The sequence below is a fragment of the Bombyx mori genome, chromosome 8 (assembly GCF_030269925.1).
Source record: "Bombyx mori chromosome 8, ASM3026992v2".
In the NCBI taxonomy this organism is placed as follows: Eukaryota; Metazoa; Arthropoda; class Insecta; order Lepidoptera; family Bombycidae; genus Bombyx; species Bombyx mori.
The window spans coordinates 11,574,782-11,598,022 of record NC_085114.1 but is presented as its reverse complement, the minus strand read 5'-3'; the positions used below and the strand labels follow the sequence as shown (position 1 = coordinate 11,598,022).

The window sequence follows — 23,241 nt, the reverse complement described above, 5'->3', positions numbered from 1 at the left end:
GTACCTCAAGCACTGGTCACTATCCTTGCCAAACCCGTCGCTTGGCGAATACCGGCGACGGGCTCGACGGGTAACATAACCCATAGACACAGCCCACTGAGTTTCTCGCCGAATCTTCTCAGTGGGTGTTGGACGGTTAAATTTGAGGGGACTGGGTTCTGGAGGTGAGGGGCTATTTAAAAACACTGCTTCATGATCAATATAATTATATTGCAAATACTTTGTACACTATTACACCATTATAGGCATTATAGGCCATTTTGTAGGCAGCGGCTTGGCTCTGCCCCTGGCATTGCTGAAGTCCATGGGCGACGGTAACCACTCACCATCAGGTGGGCCGTATGCTCGTCTGCCTACAAGAGCAATAAAAAAAAAAAAAAAAAAAATATATAATTATATATTTTTTATAAAATTCTTAGATGTTGCTCTGACTGTGTCTAGTTGAGAAGTCATTGTCTTCACTGAAGAGAAGACAATTATTTGTTTTAAACATTTAAATAAGAATTCTAATATTCTAAATCTGTAACCTTACATGTGTCAAGTGTTGCCTGCCATTACTTTCATATTCAAACTCCAACAGTGGGGCGCGTCCGGTGGTAAATTCTGCGAAGCACTGTTCTTGCTAGGGTCAATGTTAGCAACACTTCCGGTTTGAGCCCTGAGAGCTCATCTACACGCTAGGGTGAAGCTGAAATAGCTTCTCAAGGCTATCAGCATAAGGAGGAACAAAAAAAACGTTGTTTAACTAAATATTTCGATACATTGAAATATAAATTGAACCCACTGACTTTCTCGCCGGATCTTCTTAGTTGTAGCGCTTTCAGCCCGGTGGTAGTTTCGGCGAAGCACTGCTCTTCCTAGGGCTGATGCTGGGCTGGGATACTGAGCTCCGTGTGCTGACATACACGTCCGCGCGTAGTTGCTATATAATAGCCTCTTAAGCTACCAACGATTAGGTGGGGACTAAATGCTAATTAAATTAAATGAACAATTTATAATGTAGACGGGCAACATGGATTCATCCATATTAAATCTGTAATTCTGCAAGAAAGACTTACGCTGCATTTTCCCGATAAAAAGAGTTGCTTGTGTCATCTTCTGGACCATAAACTACTCGTATTACACTATCGTATTTATTTTAGCAAATATACCCGACGTTGCCGGGATTATATAGGTACCGTTGTGTTCTATTATGAAAAAAAAAGTGTCCAGTTTGTTAATCCAGGTTATTAGTTGACGATTTGGCTGTGCAATTGGCATTGTTAGTGTCATGATTGATTAATGGCATGTGCGCCTTATGCTCGTCTGTATACACGGCAATAAAAAAAAAAACTATGCGCGAAAATTTATAAAATATACTCTGAATTTTTTGCGTGAATAACTAACAATACTACTTTCGCATTTATAATACCTATCAGTATACTCATATTGAATATTTTATTGGAGTTTACTCCTTTAGAATCGATTTACATATATAGGCCCGGGGTATGAAAATTATGGGGACCAAAATCGTACTAGCATGTCACACGAAATGCGTTATGCGCCTGATTGGCTCCTGATTGCGTGATGCGTGCGCGCGCCAATCAGGAGCCAACGCGCGGCCGCGTTATCGCAGGTGACGCCGGGCTGCTGCGCCGGCAGTCCGCCACAAAGCCTCGTACTGATCGCGCGTTTCTCTCATTATTGTATTTTCATATATTTGTTAGTCGTTTGTTTTGTGTCTCGTTAATTTGTTAATAATCTGTAGTGTATCGTGTTGTCGTAATATAGAACTATTTCTCGTATTGTTTCGTTTAATTTTTTATATCCAGTAAACTCCAGTCGTGCGTCGGAGCGGACACACACACACTTTTTTTTTTAATATTTAGTCCAGAATATCTTTAGAAATCATGATATCCGTTGCCGGACACTTTTTTGTATTTATATTGTTAGTTTCTTACGTTTCTAAAAATATAAATTGCTTTCACTTAATTTTTACTTTTACTCCGTTACGAAAACAAATAACCTAAAATATATTCTCTTGTCTTGCCATTTTCGTTAGGAATTTGGTTGTAATACGTCTTTATTGACTAACGAGCTCATCATTACAATACGAAAACAAACTAAAAGTGAGATATTAACAAAGAATAAACAGTAGATTGTACAAGAAAACAACAAACTTGAACCATTGAAATCATTGACACAATACCTATTGTGGGCTCCGAGCGCGGATGCATTTCTGCCTCAAGATTGTCCTATGCCTGCTTCTGTTTTTGACAAGGAGACAAAATATCTCGCAAGCATTCCTGTACGAAACATGCTTACAGAAATAAATGTCAAGCGATATTCTATACTATTACATGAAACTTTATTTATTCCACGGACAGGTAAACAAACTCTCGGTCCATCTTTTTTTTAAATTTTTTAAAGCTTAGTTGGGTGGACGAGCTCACAGTCCACCTGGTGTTAAGTGGTTACTGGAGCCCACAGACATCTACAACGTAAATGCGCCATCCACCTTGAGATATAAGTTCTAAACGGAAGAAATAGGCAGGGTGTTACTACCCGGTACTACCACCAGTAATTACGCAAATTATAATTTTGCGGGTTTGATTTTTATTACACGATGTTATTCCTTCATCGTGAAACTCAATCGTGAGTATTTGTTAAGTATGTATTTCAATAAAAAAATTGGTACCTACCTGCGGGATTCAAACACCTTTGCATCGCTAGATACGAATGCACCGAACGTCTTATCATTTAGGCCACCACGACTTCACTACCGGTTCTAATACTACCCGTGCAGATTCACAAGACACCCTACCACCACCAGTATATTACCACCAGTAAATACCTAAATAATAATATTTGTGGCCTTAATTTTTAATACGCGATGTTATTTATTCATTGTTGAAGTCATTCGTTAACACGTACTTATAAGGTTGCTACCTGCCTGGGATATTTGAACACCGACACAGTCGTATCGTTCCATACGAGTAGTCTTGGCGACATATTATCTATCCTTTATGGCCCAAGAGCCCGCGACAGCCAGACCTTCGTTATTTTATAAAAGCTGAAAGTTTCTCTGTGTATGTCTCCAACACAGGTAAGAACGACCCGCGATTATAGAGTTCCGATTGTGGTTACTTGGGCAGGTAACAGGCAGTAAAGGTATATAAAATAGTACCTTAAATTCGTTAAAGTATAAAGGTTTTTGGAGTTTACTCCTTTAGAATCGATTTACATATATAGGCCCGGGGTATGAAAATTATGGGGACCAAAATCGTACTAGCATGTCACACGAAATGCGTTATGCGCCTGATTGGCTCCTGATTGCGTGATGCGTGCGCGCGCCAATCAGGAGCCAACGCGCGGCCGCGTTATCGCAGGTGACGCCGGGCTGCTGCGCCGGCAGTCCGCCACAAAGCCTCGTACTGATCGCGCGTTTCTCTCATTATTGTATTTTCATATATTTGTTAGTCGTTTGTTTTGTGTCTCGTTAATTTGTTAATAATCTGTAGTGTATCGTGTTGTCGTAATATAGAACTATTTCTCGTATTGTTTCGTTTAATTTTTTATATCCAGTAAACTCCAGTCGTGCGTCGGAGCGGACACACACACACTTTTTTTTTTAATATTTAGTCCAGAATATCTTTAGAAATCATGATATCCGTTGCCGGACACTTTTTCCAGTTGTTACCCCCTGCCAGACACCCTTAAACTTTAATAAATTTTAATTATACTTTCGTTATACTATAAAAGCTAAATTTTATATATGTTACTTAGGGACTTATAAAAATATGTTACCCCAAGAGCCGGACAGTTTTAATGGTTCTTACATCTTGCCAGACACATTGACAGCCCGCTGTAGGTGCGAGCGCGAGGTAGCAACTGTTCAAGCGGGTGTGACCGAGATAGAGTGCTTAGTCTATTGTGATCTTTTAAGATATCCAATAAAAAAATTATTTTATTACGTTCATAGCAATATTATAGAAAATAAAAAAGGTTATTTTAATATTATAAAGTACAAACAAAATATTACATGTCAAAGAAAAATATTTAATCGTTCTTATAATTTTCCTCATTGTCGTCGATATTGAACTATCGAGTCGGCCTGAGGGGCCTACGAGGGGGGGCATAGCTACTACCGTATCCGATTTGAGAGTACGAGCTAAGCGGTAGTAAGACCTTTGAGAGGGCGCGAGTCCTTCTAAGAAATCAGACCATCTGGCATCTCGGACTTCGGCGATGCGAGACTTTACGTCGCGTTGTAGGGCACGCATTCGAGTACGATTTTCCACTGTAGGATACCTATCGTAGGCACGGATCGAAGCGTTCTTAGCTCTAAGGAGTTCCCTAATATCGTCGGGCAATTTGAAGCGGTGAAGGAAGTCCTCCGCCACAACTTGCTTCGATGACCTATCTAATGTCGAGGTGATGTGTGACGTTAAGATGTCTATGGCTTCAGCGGTATCCTGAGGAGACGGGGTAGAGTCCGGGCTAAACGGGAGCGATGGTGGATCAGATTCAGCCAGGCTAATGCCCAGCGTGTGCCAATCCACCACAGTCCTCGTGACGGGAACGGAATCGGGAGCGCGACCGAGCTTCATAATGACGGGGCGGTGGTCTGAATCTAACTCTAAAACTACTTCGATCGAGTGTAAGCGCAGAGTTACGTTTTTTAATAACGCTATGTCGAGTATATCCGGGCGATGCGCGATATTTAGCGGGTAGTGAGTCGGGGTTAGCGGAGCGATAATATCGAAGGCGAGATCATCGACTAACGCGTCGAGCCGCCTGCCATTCGGGGTTGTGGTGTGTGAGTTCCACCTGATGTGTTTACAATTTAGGTCGCCCGCCAGAATGACAGAGCTTCCCATGCCGAGTAGCGCCTCGATATCACTGCTTAGAACGGATAAATCCTATAAACGACAGCTGATGTGCAGTAAAAGATCACAATAGACTAAGCACTCTATCTCGCTCACACCCGCTTGAACAGTTGCTACCTCGCGCTCGCACCTACAGCGGGCTCTCAATGTGTCTGGCAAGATGTAAGAACCATTAAAACTGTCCGGCTCTTGGGGTAACATATTTTTATAAGTCCCTAAGTAACATATATAAAATTTAGCTTTTATAGTATAACGAAAGTATAACTAAAATTTATTAAAGTTTAAGGGTGTCTGGCAGGGGGTAACAACTGGAAAAAGTGTCCGGCAACGGATATCGTGATTTCTAAAGATATTCTGGAGTAAATATTAAAAAAAAAAACCTTTATACTTTAACGAATTTAAGGTACTATTTTATATACCTTTACTGCCTGTTACCTGCCCAAGTAACCACAATCGGAACTCTATAATCGTGGGTCGTTCTTACCTGTGTTGGAGACATACACAGAGAAACTTTCAGCTTTTATAAAATAACGAAGGTCTGGCTGTCGCGGGCTCTTGCTCTATTAAGCCACAACGACTTCAAAGATCTGATACTACTCGATATTATGTTCGCCTGGGATATCGTTTAAAGATATATGGTATTCGAGATATATTATGTAGATGTATTAATCTTGTATGTGTTTTCGCCGCCTTTACATAAAATAACATCATAGCTTAAGCCCGTTTTATGTGTACAGTTTGATTGTTTACGTAAAACATACTTAGTCTAGTCATATAAATTGTATAGAAATATTTATTATTATAGGTGCGCTCGTTTATACATCAATATTTTTTTTTATTTGATGTTCATTTGATGTTCATAAAACTATGTCTCCATCATCGGCCTTGATGTGATCCTTTAAGAATTGTGATCAGTTTTAATGAAACACGTACTTCTTCGATTAGAGAATTCGCCAATATTTTAGAATATTTTAGTGACTTCAAATGACCATAGTATTTTATATAAAGCGCAATCAAGGGAAATAAGATTAAGATCAGAAGATGGTCCGGCGCCAGCTTTGATGTTCCTTTCCAGCCAACTTCGGGTGAGTAGAGCTTTAAGACTCGGTCTTGTAGGACTATATTTGCTTAGAACCTTATAGATTAATTATCCCCTCAAAGTGTTGGCGGATGATATTATTGAATAATACGCTTAACCGGTGTATTTCGTTTAAATAAAATAAATAATTTTATACTTGCAATCACAAAGGATAAGATTGTAGTTACCGGCTATGTAGTTACGGTCTTATACTAGACCGGCCGTGTCGTATTTGCAGTCCGCGATCCATATTCATCCCGCAGTCCAACACAACCGTTATTATAATTATTATATTCATTGAATTAAGTGCCCATTACTTCTTCTTCTTTTTTTTTCTACCTTATCCCTAGATGGGGTCGGCAAAGCGAATTTTTCTAATCCATTCTCTTCTATCAGCCGTCATCTGAACACTCACTCCTCTCTTTCTCTCTCTCTCATATCTTCATTCACACACTCCATGTATTCTTCGATCGACCTCTTTCCCCTTTAAAATCCTATTACAAATTAAGAAATTAAGAAACAAACAAAAAAAGAAAAAATTCGTAATATTGGTTTAAAAAGTATTAACATAGGTTTTAGTGTGAAAAAACATTAACTAATAGTTTAAAAAAATCTTGGTTAAATGTTGCATGCATTCAATAATGCATTCCAGTAGATCTACTCAGAGATATTGCATTCTATCATTCTCAATTAACCAATTGACCTAATAGAAACATTAGACTTAACATTTCGGCACACGGCGATCGAATGACAGAATATTCCTTTCGTGTTCTCTGACAATTGAGCTGGCCAAGCACTGAACCAATGTTGATTATGAATTGTACGGCTCTATATTGAGGTTCACTGGACTCAGTGTTTGAACAATGCCGATGACAGATTGTGTTTCGTAATCATTAAGTGTTTAGACAATACAATACCTTTATCGCGTAGATAAACATATACAGTATCCGGCAACAATTATTGCAGATCGGCCTTTGGAAAGTGGCAATCGGTCAATTTCGGCTTCGTCTCAAGAAACACTAAGTGTCCGGCCAGTATTAGGACCGCACACTATCGCACTTGTAAACTAATCAACGTGACATAGGTAGTGTGCGACAAAGATAACGCTCTACGAAATTGAATTTAACGGATTGCCTCTTTCCGAAAGTCGAAGTGCAGTATTTATCGCCGGGTACTGTAATTAACATCTAGGTGAGTCCGAACGGGTAGGTACCACCGCCCCGCCTATTTCTGCCGTGAAGCAGTAATGCGTTTCGGTTTGAAGGGTGGGGCAGCCGTTGTAACTATACTGAGACCTTAGAACTTATATCTCAGTAACCACTTAACACCAGGTGGGCTGTGAGCTCGTCCACACATCTAAGCAATATAAAAAAAAAAAAAAAAAAAAAAAAAAAAAAAAAAAAAAAAAAAAAAAAAAAAAAAAAAAAAAAAAAAAAGGTTTAAGGTCGCCTAGCAACTAATCCCCTGCCTACGTGTAATTGCATCAACCCCAGAATGAGATCAATCATTGCGATAACTCAATTATTAAGTTTTAACAATAGAAAATAGAAAAAATCCGTAAGGCTACTTCATATTAGTAAATTATGATTTCGACTATTTTAGTGTTATTTTTAAATTTATTGAGCAACTAAAAAATATTTTCCTCGAAAGCTGCATGGATGTTTAATTTAAAGAAACTATTTTTCTCATCGCAATTTTTTTCCAAAAGTATGACTCTAATCGGTATTTCGACGTCACCTTTGGTATTTCAACAGGAATTATGATCTAAATTCAGACATAATATTTAATGGCTAGGGTCCGCAAAAAGCAACAAACAAAAAAACGCGGTTTTTTCCATAGGAACAATAACTTCTTAAGCACTCAAGGATTCTCAGCAAAATAATGAATGACCTATTTATTACTTAAATAAAATTAATAGCGCTTGTGTGTCGGGTTCTGTGTTGTTAATGCGATTGAGTTCAAAACTTTGTAATTGTTCTTATTTTTTGTTTACATTCAAAGGCAGACGAGCAAACGCGGCAACGGTCAAATTTTTTTTTAAGGGATTTTATGACCTGGTAACAAATACCTTTAGGTCACGTCTTGTTTTAATTTATATTCTTATTTTTATGAAAAATGATAATATGGAGTGAAATGAAATGAGACATTAATCAACTGGGATGAAATTAAATGAAATGAGATGAGATGATATGGGATGAAATATAATCTCAGTAAAATGGTGGTTATTTACTGAGATTTTTTCAGAGGACTTTTTGGAGGATCTCGACAAGCTACGTCTAGCGGCTTTGTTTCATTTTCTCAAATTCGTGCACATTCATAGATATTAAACAGTTAATAAACCACCGTTATTACACATTTAAACCTGAAGAAACACTAAATAGACAAACAAATCACACAACTTCACTCCTTACGTTCCCGCCAAAAAGTCCGCAGCAACGGTCCACCAAATAGTGAGCACAGACAGTAAACATAAACTAGTTATAAATATTAAGTGATCTATGATAGTGAGTGGTTACCGTAACTGCTGCTACCACTGAAGATTCTTTTCAAACTACATTTGTTAGATCTACGATGGTTTCTAACATAGACCCATCATCGTACGACATAATATAGTACTCAAGAAGCTTATTACATTTAGTTAGACCTATTTACAGAAAATCGTGACCGGTAAATAACGTAATTTGAAGAATATCCTTATCTCTAATAATATACTTACTTACCTTTGTAATTACTAGTAAAAAATATGGTCACTGATGACGTCATCCTCGAATCAACGTCGGATTCTCAATCATCGAACAATACGTTGTGTTAAAAAATGAACAAACTTAATGTTTTAAGCGTAAACTGTCAAAGGTGCCTTCGAATTCCGTACATTAAAAAGGACATTAACCATTTCTTTGATAATAATGCAGTTTGTTAATTTCAGAACAAAGAAAATATATCAGAAGGCCGCTAATAGACAGGATTTCCTTTGGCGGCGTTTTATTCAATCTTATCAAACGACTAGCTGTACCCGTCCGCTTTGCTGGGCATTTAAAATTAACATTACTTCTCAACCTCACAAAGATTCTCATCATTAATGCCCCCGCAACTGGTGCAGGTAGTCCAAGACTCATATAAATATTTAATAAATTATTATAATAAATTAGCCTATCCATCAAGTACATGTATTGTCTACATGGATACCAAGTTTCAAGTCAATCGGATGCATGGTTTAGTAGTTATGACGGAACATCCGTAAAAACCACTGTAGATTTATAACTATATATTAGTATAGATTAAAATGAGAATAATTTCTTTAAAATAGGAATTAAAATCAAGTTGTTTCGTTCCACAGATATTTAAGCACAACTTTACTACAAAATAATGATGGAAAGACAGCGTGTTCGTTATTTTAGTATTGGACTTCATGTCTCCAGGTATGACCTTGTTTTTAATGCGGGTATTTTTCGTAATTTTTTTGAATGCACATTACAGGGTAGATGAAATTTCAAGGTCATACTTATGAATATTATTGATTAAAGTAGTTATCGAATGTACAAGTACATCAACAACGAGTATATCCTCACCTCCGAATTCTCTATTCAAACGCATTATTGCTATGAAGTAGAAATTAGCAAGATGCACCCATGCGTCCTGCCATCAGGAATAACAAGTCTGTTATCCAAATTCGTATTTTTTTTTTCATATGTCGTATCACTCTTGTCAGAGCGGTCGTGGTCGTCATCCAGCATCATTGCTGTGGGCAGATGTTATGCGCCTCACGAGCAATCGCCACTCCTGCCGGTTTGTGGTGAGTCTGGTACACTCATGCAAACAGCCGCCAACTGCCGACTTGATCTGGTCGGTCCATCGCATGGGCACCCTTCCACGCGGTCTGGTGCCTTTTATTTTGTCCTGAACGACAAGGCGCTCTATCTCCACATTCGATCTATATATATAAAAATGAATTGCTGTTCGTTAGTCTCGTTAAAACTCGAGAACGACTGGACCGATTAGGCTAATGTTGGTCTTGAATTATTTGTGGAAGTCCAGAGAAGGTTTAAAAGGTAGATAAATATGAAAATTCTCGGAAATAAATAAAAATAACAATATTGATTTTCCTTTGATGTGTCCCCCGTCGGACGGATTCTTTTTTTTGTTTTAAGCTTATTTTATACAAAAGTTTAGGTCTTTTATTTATCGATTGAGGCACCACGAAGTCTGCCGGGTCAGCTAGTTATCAAGAAAATCTTTTGCTCATACTTTAGCAAAATATAGTGTGTGTGAGAATCGTATGAGTATTTACGTAAATGTATAATTTTATTAGTAGTTACGGCTTTTCCTCGGAACGCATAAAACCACCTATTGAAGAGGGTCTTTTGTTGATGGGCATCATAAAGGTTTGGAATACTTTCGTCATAATTCTTAATGATCAGTTTAATGTGTACTTTAAGTTTTATGTCGTCTGGTGATTGAGGTTTTTTTTTTGCGTTCTTAGATATGGGAATATATAATATGAACTCAATAACGAAGGACGATGTTATCACGTTTTTTTTCATGTTACTCAACTGTTGATAGTCTCGTGTTATGGCTAGTTATATATAGATCTTCTTAGTCTGGAATAATATTAAGTATTTGATCTTAATTTCCCATACACCATAGGGATTTTTACACATTCCTTTTTTATATGGGGTGTCGTGCGAGTAGTGCCATTTCTCGTAGACACTTCAAGGCTCACAAGAAACACAGAAGACGGGAATTCATTCCGGGATCAGGTAGGTAAAAAAATTGATTTCTTGAAACGTAATGCGAATAAAGAAAAGAGATTTTATTTAGTGAGAACGAACTCTGTTAAGTTGGCTTTTTTTATCGCTTAGGTGGGTGGGCGATCTCACGGCCCACCTGCTGTTAAGTGGTTACCGGCGCCCATAGACACCTACGACGTAAATGCTGCCACCTACCTCGAAGCATAAGATCTAAGTCTCAGTTTTAACAGTACAACAGCTGCCCTACCCTTCAAACCGAAACGCATTACTGCTTCACGGTAGACATAGGCAGGGTGGTGGTGCGGACTCAAAATGTCCTTCAACCAGTAATTACGCAAATTATAATTTTGCGGGTTTTGATTTTTATTATTACACGATGTTATTCCTTCACCGTGGAAGTCAATCCTGAACAATTGTTAAGTAGATATTTCATTGGAAAAATTGGTGCCTGCCTACGGGATTCGAACACCAAGGCATCGCTTGATACGATTGCACCGAGTGTCTTATCCTTTAGGGCACGACGACTTCAAACTACGCTACTAACTACTAAATACTAGCTACGCGATTCTCTTCTTGAACAGACTATTATACAGTCTATCATGTTAAAATAAAAAGTAATATTTACAGAAAGTGTGTCTTCAATGTATAAAACTCTTTTTTACCAAATAATTACCAATAGCCTCGACCGGCTATTCTGGTTTCACCGCATGTACTTAGTCCGGCCATAAATACTGTTACAATTAAAAATAAACAAAATATTACATTTGAATTTGGAATCTGTCATTTTTAATATGATTGCTCATTGAGTTTTCTCATTTTGGCGCCAATACATTGTACAATATTTTGCGATATTAAAATGGAGTGGGGTGATAAAGAGAACCGAATCGCTGTGATTGCATTACACAAAGTAGGTATGGAGTCAAATGCAATTTTTAAAACTCTCCATACGCTTGGTATTAGTAAAATGTTTGTGTACCGGGCTATTAATAGGTGCAATGAGACCTCCTCTGTTTGTGACAGAAAAAGATCTGGACGTCCACGTAATGTTCGTACGAAAAAGGTGGTCAAAGCAGTAAGGGAAAGAATTCGAAGAAATCCTATCCGAAAGCAAAAGATTTTATCTCGGGAGATGAAGGTAGCACCTAGAACCATGTCGCGTATTTTATAAGAGACGTACTGGCCATTTCTTAACTGATAATTTAAAAGAGAATAGAGTGGTAAAATCGAAACAACTACTGAAGCGGTACGCAAAGGGAGGTCATAGAAAAAAATTGTTTACGGATGAGAAATTTTTTACAATTGAGCAACTTTTTAACAAACAAAATGACCGTATTTATGCTCAAAGCTCTAAGGAAGCTTCCCAATTAGTCGACAGAGTGCAACGTGGGCACTTTCCGACTTCAGTGATGGTTTGGTGGGGTATTAGCTATGAAGGAGTGACTGGGCCATACTTTTGTGAAAAAGGTATCAAAACATCGGCACAAGTGTATCAAGATACTATTCTTGAGAAGGTAGTGAAGTCCCTTAACAACACCATGTTCAATAATCAAGAATGGTCCTTCCAGCAAGACTTGGCGCCAGGTCATAAAGCTCGGTCTACGCAATTTTGGTTGGAAACGAACGTTTCGGACTTCATCAGAGCTGAAGACTGGCCGTCGTCTAGTCCCGATCTTAATCCGCTGGATTATGATTTATGGTCAGTTTTAGAGAGTACGGCTTGCTCTAAACGCCATGATAATTTGGAGTCCCTAAAACAATCCGTAAGATTGGCAGTGAAAATTTTTCCCATGGAAAGAGTGCGTGCTTCTATTGGCCTCAACGTTTAAAGGACTGTATTGCAGCCAATGGAGACCACTTCGAATAATCTTTTTATACTTTAAATTGTTTTATATTTATGTATTAAACTAACACACTGTAAAAGTAATAAATGTTATTTGCAATAGCATTTTTATTTTATTTTTAATTGTAAACAGTATTTATGGCCAGACTAAGTATAGGTGAACACGCGGGGCTTCTTCACAAGACTTCGTAAACGTCTGCCTTGGCAAGAGCAGTGTTTCACTGAATCTAACGTATCGGAATGGCGAACAGTTGAGACGATCCGGCTAGAAACTCTATGAGCTGTGTCTGTGGGTTAATTTACTCGCCGAGCCCTTCGTCGCAAGCGACGTGTTCGACGAGGACTATGACCGGTGCTTGGGGTAAAAGCACCGTTAGTGGATCGGGAGGATCCGTAATCACCTGGTAGGTATCAACAATGACCGGCTGCTGTATTATTTTAGTTAAATGTGTGTAAGTCAGTAAAATCATACCCATTAGATATGCGTATGAAATTCATTAAAATGTGCGAACACTTTGGAAACCTCGTACAAGAAGCTGGCCACAATCAAGGTTTTTTGAATTGAGAAGTGTCCTTGAATTCAGGATGGAAATATACACAAGATGGAAACTCAGTGAGAAGTGTATACATGAAAAAATGTTTTAGTGATTGTCCGGTCGAATTGAAGCTTGGTGTGTTTCGCACTTAAGGTAACGTTTTTTTCATATTCAAGATATACACAGGATACGTGTAGCGAGTGGTACAAATACAGTCAAACCTGGATAAGCGAGAGTTCAAGGGAGCACAATTTCATTCTCGCTTATAGAGGCTTCTCACTAACCCGAGTTTCGCGATAATGCTCTCTCTGAGTTTCATTTCGCGATTTTCCGGATTCAAACGCATTCACTATTTTAAATTTATCACTTACTAACAGTACTTTAATTTTCCGTTTTGACATGATGCAGAACAGAACTTTCCTTCGCAATTGATTAACGATAAACTGAGTAAGTCCGACAAACAAGACGGTACACAGGTACACGTGTCTATTCGAAAAGAATGCGATAAAATAACAACGTTATTTAGTTCCACGAAATAGAATATGTTTAATATTGACAAGAAAACAATTCAAAAATAATGGAAGGAAATTCCACAAAAGTTAAGGAGTCATAAAATCGCAGATGCTAAATTTGTAATTTGTTTTTTCATTTGTTCTTCCTAAATAATATAAATAAATAAAGCTCGACTGTCGCTTATAGAGGTATAGATAAGTAGCAGTCTCACTTATGGAGGTCCATGAGGGAAAAACGACTCTCTCTTACAGAGGTTTCTGTTTCTCGCTAATAGAGGTTTTGAGAGCTTAAAATGACGGGTCCTGGGTATTACTCTCACTTATAGAGTTTTCTCACTTATCCAGTTCTCACTTACCCAGGTTTGACTGTATATGTAGGCACCGTCTGTGATTTGGTATTAATAAAGTTTGAATCACGAACACTCAAGCAGTGCTAGTAGCTTGCTTTGAAGTCGTCGTGGCCTAAAGGATAAGACGTCCGGTGCATTCGTATGTAGCGATGCACCGGTGTTCGAATCCCGCAGGCGGGTACCAATTTTTCTAATGAAATACGTGCTCAACAAATGTTCACGATTGACTTCCACGGTGAAGGAATAACATCGTGTAATAAAAACCAAACCCGCAAAATTATAATTTGCGTAATCACTGGTGGTAGGACCTCTTGGGAGTCCGCACGGGCAGGTGGGCTGTGAGCTCGTCCATCCATCTAAGCAATAAATAAAAAAAAGTAAGTTCAGTACTCATAAAATTGATACAGCAACAAACGACTATTTCATTGACCCAATGATTTAATTCGCGTCCTGTGACTGTGGCTAAATTGCTCAGCGAACCATGTCTTTCAAACGGTGCAGAAAACGAAGTGCACACGAACTCTTTATATTGAATTCAGTGGTCAATTTATCTAAACGAATATTTTTCCCCTACGGAATCGTTGATAGCCCCTTTGCTAGCTTAGCTATTTCAGCTACGCACGGGGCTCAACCTGAGAGGATTCGCTAACACTAGTCTTAGTAAGAGCACTGATTCCCTGAATCTACCACCGGACCGGATTCGCCAACCACAGAGAAGATTTGCCGAGAAACTCAGTAAGTTGTGGTATCTATGGGCTAGGTTGCAGAAACGACAAATACATTAATTAATGCAGCAACTCTGAAAAATTTATATAATATAATTAGTAGAAATTAAACTTAGCATTGCACATCGCGAACGTATTCTAAAAATTAAATTTTCGGTGTTAAAAATAAAAATGATACAAAATAAAAGAAAATTAAAACTGGAATAAAGAACAGTTTGTTGAATAATAAATTACTTAATTAGTTTAAAACGACAAAAACACAAATAAGTTTATTTATTTATTTATTTAGTTCTTATTGGGAAACAAAATTAAAACTGAAAATAAATGATGAACGTAAAACATTCTGTTTTGAATGAAGAAATGCATAACATTTCTACAAGTACATTCTCAAGACTAAATTATGGTCGTCAAATTTCTCGTACAGAATCCCGTTCTCGCGTCCGGTTGAACCCTAAAAGGATGCGTCCACGAGAGCTACAAGTAATTGTAGTCCCGAGTTATTTCGTTCCAAGCCATCGCTCGCGCAAGCGCTTATAACGTTGCAGTTGTAAAATTATTCTCGTCAAATACAAAATTAATTTCGAAATCGAGTTATGTAAACTCGACCTTTAATGTACCACGCTTAGAAATTCACTGAACCGCAGCGTTCGGTCGGTCGAGGTCTTCCGAGTGAAGTTTTATTTGATTGTGAATTAAAAAAATATCGCGAATTCTTTTAGTTATTGGAATTGTGTGCTTTATGTCTATGGAATATAAGGTGCGAATTACTTTAAAGACGACGAAACAGGTGTGCAAGTGACGCTTCTTATCAACATTTCAACTCCTTTCGAATAAGGTAAGCTGTTCACGCTAAAACCTGTATGCTAAGCTGCGTTTTATTACATTAAAAAAATAATGAAATTGGTAATTTATTAAATTAAATTTAATAGGTAACGTCAAATATTTGAATTTTATTTGATTTGTAAACTCTGATTTTAAATAATTCTCAGAGTATTTCATTATTGTTCGTAGTTATTTTATTTTATATTCTCTGGGAGGTCGTGACTTCGTCTGCTTTTGTAGAGAAATAGAAAATCCGGCGATTTCTAATCTCTAATCTAGTTCTCTCCAAGATTTTTCAAACAACTTTTTAACTCAATTATTAGGTTTACTTGTATCTGTGGTGTATCTTTCAACATAATTCTCACCAACTTCAAAACGACGGATTTAATAAATTTGAAAATTCGCAAACGTATCAAGGATAGAATATTTGGAAGGATTGACAATGTAATGTTTTTTTTTTTACTTTCGCCTGAATATTCTAAGCTGCCAGTGCTGTTTCTACCAGGATAAAATAATAAAATGATTCTTTTTAATTCGACTTGCCATTTAACCCTGCATTTTTAAAACTAAATTTACTTATGTCATCAATGTTTTTATTTACAATGTGTGATTAATTTGCATAAATTATACCGCAAACAATGAGATGGAAATACCGCTGGATGAAATAGCTGGTAAGGACTGGATGCAAAAGGCAAGAGACCGAAAAGAAGAGAGTGCATATGAAAAGACCTATACTCAACATTGGGTGGACGAAGGTTGAAAAATAAGAAGAAGAAGATACCGCAAACCACATAGGGAATCTCCCAGTTCTCATCTCACTGTTCGACGCATGATGTGGCTATAGTTTATCATGACCCCGTCCATCTTTTTTTTTATTGCTTAGATGGGTGGACGAACTCACAGCCCAGCTAGTGTTAAGTGGTTACTGGAACGCACTGCAGAAATAGGCAGGGTGGTAGTGGACCAGCAATTACGCAAATTATAATTTTGCGGGTCTCATTTTTATTACACGAAGTTATTCCTTCAACGTGTAAGTCAATCGTGAACATTTGTTGAGTACGCATTTATTAGAAAAATTGGTACCCGCCTGAGATTCGAACACCGGTGTATCGCTCAACACGAATGCACCGGACGTCTTATCCGTTAGGCCCCGACGACTTCAAAAGCGGCCTCCACTCTGGCTCAGAGCATCTGTGTGCTTGACAGCTTCGAATTGGTAACCGAGGGAAACCTGGAACTTGAATGTGAAAGTAGCGGCCTTGACTACTATTAGACGTAAAATCTCCGATTAAATTTAAACAGACAGCTTCCCTACAGACATAAGCAGTATGGTGATAATTTCTCGAAGATACCCCACCAGACTACTCAACATTATAATTGATAGCAGCAGTTCTTGGTAAAAGTGTCTTGGTGATAGTTTGATTTATCTTCTGACATCACTGGAACGGCCAATTACGTAAATAGCCTAAAACGTTCAATGCAAATATTTCTTCGTAGCATTGACGTAACTCATTAGGATGTTGCATTCTGTTTCCCAACGTTTGTTGCTATATAATTCTACAAACAAGAGATGTTTTTATTCGGCTGCTTCCCGCGGCGGATGTGCAGTACGTGATAATTCGATACGAGTTTCGTGTTTTAGCTTATGTTTTTTGTTAGTGCAGTGTAGCACAGACGGGCACGGTTTGATAATACTGATGCTTTATACCTTCGTCGTGGAGGTCGTTCGTGATCACGTGTTAAATAAGTGTTTATTTAGGATAGTCGATACCTGCCTAAGTATTTGAAGCTCGGCATAGTCACTGTTATATTCGGGGAATGGAAGAACATTATTTAATAAATAAATAAAAATATCTGAAGCCATGTGGCCTAAGTGATAAGATGCCCGGTGTACTGGTATCGATTCGACTATACTCGTGTTCAATTCCCGCAAGAAAAATGATACCTCATGTTGGTATTTCTAATGAAAGACACACTTAACGCATGTTCACTAATGACTTCTACAATTAAGGAATAAAACACGCAAAATATATAATTTGCAATATTACCGAATCGGGTGGGTACAATCTTGTCTATTTCTACCGCGATTCATGCCTTCCCTTTTAGGGAACACCAATTAACCAATTGAGGCCTCACCCTCAGTCTGGTGAAGCCAAAATGGCACTTTGGAGCTACCGGCGATTAGAAATAGCATCACATCTCACATCTCAAAGTGGGTGTTGGTATTTGTATTGTGATGCCTATTGACTCCAGTAACCATTTAACACCAGATGGGCAATGAACTCATTCACTAATCTCAGAAACTTTACTTCAATAGGAAAATAATTCGGAAAATTTATTTTCTTCTTCAAAGTGTCTCGCCCAATTGACACAACCGCTCGAAGCAAATAACTAACGCTTTCGCCAAACGATTGGTACATTTTTTACCCACGATGTTGGCTTTCTATTTACAGCTTCGACTTCCACGGTGAAGGTATAACATCGTGTAATAAAAATTATAAATTACGTGATTACTGGTGGTAGGACCCTTTCTTGTTTTTCCCCTATCTAAGCTCATGGCCTTAAGATTATCATCATCATATATCATCCGCATTGCTATGCGGATGATAGCACGGGGGATGTGCTCATGGCCTTAAGATTATCATCATCATATATCATCCGCATTGCTATGCGGATGATAGCACGGGGGATGCGCGATATATCGGCCATCAGAGTCTCTCTCGAAGCGTTGTACACGAGAGGCGATTAAAACTTGTGTCTGAAGTGGAGAACTCTCTGGGGCGGGTCTCCAAGTGGGGTGAACTGAATTCAGTTCAGTTCAACCCATTGAAGACACAGGTTTGCGCGTTCACTGCGAAGAAGGACCCTTTTGTCATGGCGCCGGAATTTCAAGGAGTATCCCTGCAGCTTTCCGCGAGTATCGGGATTCTGGGGATCGATATTTCGAGCGATGTCCAGTTTCAGAGTCATTTGGAAGGTAAAGCCAAATTGGCCTCTAAAATGTTGGGAGTTCTCAACAGAGCGAAGCGGTATTTCACGCCTGGACAGAGACTTGCGCTTTATAAAGCGCAGGTCCGACCTCGCGTGGAGTACTGCTCTCACCTCTGGGCCGGGGCTCCCAAATACCAGCTACTTCCATTTGACTCCATACAGAAACGGGCTGTTCGGATGGTCGATAGTCCTGCTCTCGCGGATGGCTTGGAACCTCTGGGTCTACGGAGGGACTTCGGTTCTCTCTGTGTTTTATACCGCTTGGTCCATGGGGAATGCTCTGAGGAATTATTCGAGATGATTCCCTCATCTCCTTTTTATCATCGCACCTCCCGCCATCGGAGCAGAGTTCATCCATATTATCTGGAACCGCTGCGTTCAACGACAGTGCGTTTCCAAAGATCTTTTTTGCCACGTACCATCCGGCTTTGGAATGAACTCCCCTCCACAGTGTTTTCCGAGCGCTATGACATGTCCTTCTTCAAACGAGGCTTGCGGAGAGTACTTTATGGTAGGCAGCGGCTTGGCTCTGCCCCTGGCATTGCTGACGTCCATGAGCGACGGTGACCACTAACCATCAGGTGGGCCATATGCTCGTCTGCCTACTAAGGCAATAAAAAAAAAGAAAAAAAAAAGAGACCATTTCCGCATAACCTTAACTAGTAGGTGAGCTCAAGGGACTCAAACCGGACGACGTTGCTAACACTAGCCCTGGCAAGCGCAATACTTCGCAGAATCTACCACCGGATCAAAAACGCGACCCACTGAGAAGATCCGGCGGGAAACTCAGTGGGTTGTGTCTGTGGGTTAGTTTACTCGCCGAGCCCTTCGTCGCAAGTTCGGGTTTGACGAGAACAATGACTTGGGGTACCTAAAAGCACCGTTAGTGGATCGGGAGGATCCGAAATGACGTGTTTTGGGCGACGTTTACTGTTTACCATTCGATCCGCAGAATCGGGAATGGTAGGACCTCTCGTGAGTCCGCATGCGTAGGTACCACCACCCTATTTATATATTTGTACCGAGAAGCAGTAATGCGTTTCGGTTTGAAGGGTGGGGCAGCCGTTGTAACTATTCTGAGATCTTAGAACTCATATCTCAAGGTGGGTGGCGGCATTTACGCTGTAGATCTCTATGGGCTTCCGTAACGGTAACACCAGGTGGGCTGTGTGCTCGTCCACACCTATATGCAATAAATAAAAATTAGCTAAATTTCCAGGGTTGTTAATTGTGGAAGATAATATTTAGGATTTCCGATTATGCGTCCAAACTGGTGCCTTCGTGATTTGGAGTCTTGATTACTTTCACATTGATTTATAAATTTACGTAAATACCTAAGGATCATCCGTTCAACAATCCAAATGGTTTTTTTTTATTTTTTTTATTGCCCTTGTAGGCAGACGAGCATACGGCCCACCTGATGGTGAGTGGTTACCGTCGCCCATGGACTTCAGCAATGCCAGGGGCAGAGCCAAGCTGCTGCCTACCGCTTAATACTCTCCACAAGCCTCGTTTGAAGAAGGACATGTCATAGCGCTCGGGAAACACCGTGGAGGGGAGCTCATTCCATAGCCGGATGGTACGTGGCAAAAAAGATCTCTGGAAAGGCACTGTGGATGACCGCAGTGGCTCCAGGTAGTATGGATGAACTCTACTCCGGTGGCGGGCGGTGCGATGGTAAAAACGAGATATCGGTATTATCTCGAACAATTCCTCAGAGCACTCCCCATGGAACATATTCGACTCAATGTCACAAGGTGGCTTTGCGTTTTGATTTGAATGGGCTCACGTAATTCAGTCCAAATTGGTAGTGAGCACGTCTGCTTATCAACGACGTTCTGAAAAACTGTAAACGATGCAGTTAGCACGTGGCTTATCTCGGAACCGCAGGTCATAAATCCTTATCATCGCCGTCTATTTCTTACGCCTACGCCCGATACCGAACCTGCCACAACGCAGTTTTGAAGGCTTTTAATTAAATAAATAACATTTGATACCTACGTTTATATTTGTCCGTTATTGCTATTGTAAAATGCGTCATAACACATAGTTAAGTTTATGTAGTTTACATACATCGCTGGTCATATATGAGATTTATAGGGCATTCTTACCAATGATCCTAGGTGATGCGGAGAAAATTATGGTAGGAGTGTTCGGTAAATAAATTCCAAATACACGTACTAACTTAACATATATAGAAGTAATACAACTACTACTTACAACACTTAAATAAAAAGATGAGTGATTTTTTAAATACGCTTTTATTAGCTTCAGACGTATGTATGTAACGGAATCTTTGAACATATTTTGACCCCCTTCAAAACGTCGGATTAACTCGAAATTTGGTATACTTATTAAGGACCGATGAAAATTCAATATTTTAAAAAATTTAAAAGAAAAAATTGAAATTCAACTAAAAAAATGAAAAATAAAAAATAATATAAAAAACTACGAAAATACGCTTTTATAGAAAATCCAACTAAAAAAATAGAAAATAAATTTTAATAAATTTGAATTAAAAATAGTGTAAGAAAAAATTATTTTATTGTAAAAAAGCGCATTATGTTCGTTTTTTTAAACTATTATTTATTTATTTTTGTATTTCACGTAATATACATTGGTATTAGGGTTATCCTCCTCATCATTGCGTCGATAATTCTCAATGCTGAAGATCGTACCCTCCTTTAATAACTTTCTCCTGGATTATCCTGCACCAGCCCTGCCTATCCTCGGCTGCGTGGATGGCATCGTGGACGGAAGTGTTGAAAGTAAAGTGCATCTGGTTCGACCAGCGCATTGGGTCTCTACCTCAGGGCCTTCTTCCGCACACCTTGCCTGTTGCCAGTAGCTTTTCTAAATTCTAGGCTTCGATCAATAATAGTACTAGATTAAGGATCAGGAACAAAAATAAGACGCTCCAGTGGCCACGTTTGCAGACACGAAAACATCTTCATTTCTTAGAAAAAAGTTTAATAATGTTAACGACTTCAGTTTATTATAAACCTTAATACTTAAACATAAAGTTTAATTACCATTGCAAAATATATGTATTTAGGTCCTTTCGTCAGAAAAAGAATATTATGGAATAAATTTAAAATGTCACTTGAATATAAAAAGTACAAAAATATTTATTCTAAAATGATACTTAAAGCCTAATTTATAAGGTTAAAAATATTTGTTTAAAATTTCGTGCTTATTGTATTGTGGAACTAGATGTAGTTCTTGGTGTTACATTTCAATGCTCAGAACACAGTAAGTATTGAAAGACATAGAGTTGCAGAATATACATATTTGTTTTAGGTTTGTTTTGTATGGTCGCAACTATTTTTGACCGATTCAAAAAAGTAGTAGATAATATTTTACATTGCCGCTATTACAACAAATAGGTGATAAAAAATAAAATTGAATAAAGTAAAAAAAATATGAAAGGAAACACGAAACATGTTTTCCACGTATTCTTTATACAGAAGTAATTAAAACAATAATGTAGGTTTAATTACCTTTAAACAGATTCAGTTTGTTATAAAGCTGTCTTTTAGAAGTCATTTTTATATGAGCGGTTTCTTTTTTACAAATATAATGTAATGTTATATCAATGAATTTTTCTATAATCAGTTTAATTTAGGCTTATTTTATAGCTGTGTTCGTTTCCCCCCGAAAACAAATCCTTTTCAGCATATACGCTTAAAATATTTACACATACATATAAAGTTTTTTTAATACTTTTTTGCATTGATTTGCCACCACCATTGAACAATTCTAGAATTTTTATAAGGGTTCTATATTTCTTCTCCTCTTTCTTTCGCGACAATATATATCCATTGTGCACAGCGACAAGGGGCTACTAGGAAATCTACAAACAAAAATAACATTATAAAATAACAAAACTACTCTATGCATTCCCTGTCCAAGAATAGGTGATGTTTGTTACAATAGTTGGTGCCTTGTTGCAAACTTTGGCCAAACAATTACAATATTCGTAAATTGTGTTTTATTTACAATATAATTGTGTTTATTATTTTATGAAAAACACTTAATAATATAAATTTACCAAAAAAAGATATTCCTTCCAAAACCTTGGTGTTACGGTGGTTTTTTACTCAGTTTTTGAACGCGCATTGCAGCGTTTTGACGTCTTAGTGTTGGCTATGATTGGACCATACTAATTTGAAATAAGACCACAAATTTATTTGTGGTCTTATTTTTCGGGCCGTTTTTGAAGCGCTAATCGCGAATCTAGTAGTATTATTGATCGAAGATTCTAGGTATACATTTTAGGTATAGTAAGGTTTGTTGTAAGATAATTAAAATACAATTTATCATGTTAAAGTTAAGGCGATTTTCGGATTCCCAAATAGCAATACTGTTGGTGGAAGCAATGGCAGTTTTTTTATTTTTTTATTGCTTAGATGGGTGGACGAGCTCACAGCCCACCTGGTGTTAAGTGGTTACTGGAGCCACCCACCTTGAGATATAAGTTCTAAGGTCTCAGTATAGTTACAACGGCTACCCCACCCTTCGAACCGAAACGCATTACTGCTTCACGGCGGAAATAGGCGGGGTGGTGGTACCTACCCGTGCGGACTCCCAAGAGGTCCTACCACCAGTGATTACGCAAATTATAATTTTGCGGGTTTGATTTTTATTACACGATGTTATTCCTTCACCGTGGAAGTCAATCGTGAACATTTGTCGAGTACGTATTTCATTAGAAAAATTGGTACCCGCCTGAGGGATTCGAACACCGGTGCATCGCTACACACGAATGCAC

General features: G+C 38.4%; 1 protein-coding gene and 1 long non-coding RNA gene across 2 annotated transcripts in view; one reads left to right on the top strand and one right to left on the bottom strand.

Annotated features, from left to right (window-relative positions):
• The first annotated feature begins 15,103 nt into the window (after nt 1-15,103).
• The window catches only part of LOC101738819 (glutathione hydrolase 1 proenzyme), a 54,485-nt gene continuing 46,347 nt past the window's right edge, over nt 15,104-23,241 (top strand). Inside the window, exon 1 of the mRNA XM_004932176.5 lies at nt 15,104-15,492. The gene's annotated coding sequence lies outside the window, so the exon portion shown is untranslated. The remainder of the gene's footprint in view (nt 15,493-23,241) is intronic.
• LOC134199286 (uncharacterized) lies at nt 21,912-22,722 on the bottom strand. The gene is made up of 2 exons (XR_009973720.1): nt 22,522-22,722; nt 21,912-22,323 (listed from the first exon to the last, which is right to left on the bottom strand). It is a non-coding gene; the product is annotated as an uncharacterized LOC134199286 (long non-coding RNA).